The following is a 2,820-nucleotide window of genomic DNA, read 5'->3' on the forward strand; positions in this document are numbered from 1 at the left end:
GAGCATGATGGGAAACTCTTCCTGTTCTCTGGTCATACCCTTAGCACTATATAGTGGCAGTGACAGGGTTGGCAAACCCGCCCTAGGGCCACTTCCACATCAAGGGGGGAGAGTAAAGGAATTAAGGGAAAAAAGTGAAACAGAGGAAAGCACCTGGAAAAGATATTTTTATGTTCACTTACATAGGGAAAAAAAAAACAAAACAAAGAACAAAGTATACAGCATGAAGATATAGGTGTCTCAGAAAATTCATCCTCATGAACCTGTTTGTTCAATCGCAGTTATAATTCAAGAGTCGCCAAATGGAAGTCACAAAATTAGGGTAGGAGATGGGCGGAAGGGCCACCAAAGGAAATGTAGTAATTATGTGCTATTTCTTTTCTAGTTTCAGATAATTTGGAGTTTCAACTTTTCCAGCAAGTCAGAGCAATAAAAACAGATGCCGTACTAATATATGATTGTAGCAAAAATATAAAACTCCTAAAGCATGATGGCAATAATATTTTATGAAAAAAAACTGAAGTCTGATAATATCAGAAACTACAAATAGGATCATTTGAGCAGTTCTGTATCTCTGTACGAACAGCAGTTGCAAATGATGGATGCATATTAAAGAATAAAGCATTTGGTCAGCACATAACTTAGAAAGGGTATAACATTTCTAAACACTGACTTTATAAGAAAACATGAAGGACATCTTACACTTGACAACAATGGCTAAAAGGAGGAAATAACTTTCTGAAGGATGCAGTGGGCAGAATGCCAAGGCCTTTGTTTTCAGCTTGCTCTTAACCATGTTGGGATGTGTTCACACTGCATAGAGTTTCCTGCAGAATCTAGCACCGATATATAGATCAGATTGTTATCTTTGATCTGAGTCCTTTATGTCTTCAGTTTTGGGCGTATTGAGGTATGTTTTCTTTGGTTGCTGTTGTGACGAATGTGTAATAAAAAACTAATATTTACAACATTTAAACATTTTAGATTTCAGTGTCAACTCTTCACATAAGAAAAACTGGAAGACTCTTTTAGGATCATGGGAAGGTCATTACTTTCTAGCATCTGTCATAAAACTGTTTTCGATACAGAGAACAATCAGCCTACTAGCGCAGCTATATGCTTTCTGGTCCAGAATCTTCCCGGTGCTCAGCGGGGAGGCCAATCCCGTGACTGCCATGTCAGCAGTTCGCCATGCTTCACAGTACTTATCCACAAGACGCACGCCATGGGTGCTGGAACCGTGCCAAATGACCTTCTGGGGCCTAAAAAGTAATTTTGTCACGTTACTTTTTCTTCTTTGTGGCATATCTCGGTGAACAAATGGCATCGATTTAGTGAATCAAGTCAGCCTTCTAAACCCTCCATGGTCTGACTACAGATCCTCTCTCAATCTTCATTGCTCTTTCTAACTATCTGAACACACCGTTCCGACCACATCCAGATTGTACTTGTTCTCAAATCATACCCTCTGTTTTCGTGAATCTGAACCTTGGCTCAGTAAGTCCCTTAGTCTGGAGTGGCCTCTTTCATTTTTGGCCTAATGAATTCCTTCTCACCTTTCAAAGTCCATTAAAAGCTTCCTCTTACAGGAAGGCTTCTTGATTCTCACCCCAAGTAATGATGACTATTTCCTCTGTGCTCCTATCATCTTATCTGCTTCTCCATTTTACAATTACAATGTTCTGTCTTGAATCGTAGTTAGTCTGTATCTGTCTTTCCCTATGGGCTGTGAGTCCTGTAAGAGCAGGGCGGTGTAAGTTTATTATCATGCCTTCCAGGCCTGGCTTTGGGCCTGTCATAGACTAGACACTGAGGAAAGATTTGCTGACTTGTTCTAGTCTTAATAGCATACATAGTTTCAAAGAATTTGACTGCAGCTCACAGCATAGGCTTAAAGGATCACCAAGAATAGCATTACTTACCACTTTCTAAGGGCCGACTGCATGCTAGAAGTTCTCACATTTATTTTATTCTCATAACAAGTATAAGGTATAGATATGATTATCTTGCCCATTTGGCAGGTGAGGCAGCTGAGGCTCAGTGAGCAGAAGTGCCTTGCCCAAGTTCCCATATTAAGGTATTAAACTCAGGTCTCCTGGCTCCAAGGCCAGGGCTCTCTCCATGGCCCTCAGCTGCCTCACTGAGGCTTTATGCTGACAACACCCCAGAGGGGCAGCTGACAAAAGCATCCATGATTAGAATGTCTCCTGAAATTGTCTATCGTACCATATACTTTGAGGCTTCTAACCCTACTTACCAAGAAGGATCTGTCATCACGTCTCGGCCATCAAAGGAGTATATTGGAACACGTGTACTGAACTGACCTCCGTGGCCAGAAAAAATTGAGTCCCAGTTGTTGAAAAGTATTTGGCCCTATGGCAACAAAAATGACACATTAGAATCATTATACCATCAGCCTGCAAACGAACTAGATATTTACTCGTTCTTTAAGGCCCAGATGTCACCTCACACTGAAGCCACCAAATCCTATTCAAGAGTCTGGACAGAGTGGGAACTCAGAAAATGTTTGTGGTATGATTTTATAAACCATTCTTGAACCCTTTTGGTTTTACTGTCTTATTTCTTGAGGTAATTTCTCTTATAATATGTGAACAAAGGCTCCTCCCCACCAAAAGTGTGTTTTAGGTCTTTATTTTATTACTGTTTTTAAAATTTTACACGTATATATTGAGTTTCATATTTGTGCCAATACATATTATGGGTGATATGGAGATGAATCTCTTACTCCTTCTTCTGAAGTTATTTGCATTCTAAGAATACAAGTAATTCGAGTGGATGAATGAGGTAGAACAGAAATTT

At 40.0% G+C, this 2,820-nt stretch overlaps 1 long non-coding RNA gene across 1 annotated transcript; it reads right to left on the bottom strand.

Moving 5' to 3' along the window:
* Positions 1–146: 146 nt before the first annotated feature.
* Positions 147–2,375, bottom strand: LOC105310942. The gene is made up of 2 exons (XR_897574.2): positions 2,258–2,375; positions 147–1,262 (listed from the first exon to the last, which is right to left on the bottom strand). It is a non-coding gene; the product is annotated as an uncharacterized LOC105310942 (long non-coding RNA).
* Between the last annotated feature and the right edge of the window lie 445 nt (positions 2,376–2,820).

The sequence above is a fragment of the Pteropus vampyrus genome, unplaced genomic scaffold (genome assembly GCF_000151845.1).
Source record: "Pteropus vampyrus isolate Shadow unplaced genomic scaffold, Pvam_2.0 Scaffold17440, whole genome shotgun sequence".
In the NCBI taxonomy this organism is placed as follows: Eukaryota; Metazoa; Chordata; class Mammalia; order Chiroptera; family Pteropodidae; genus Pteropus; species Pteropus vampyrus.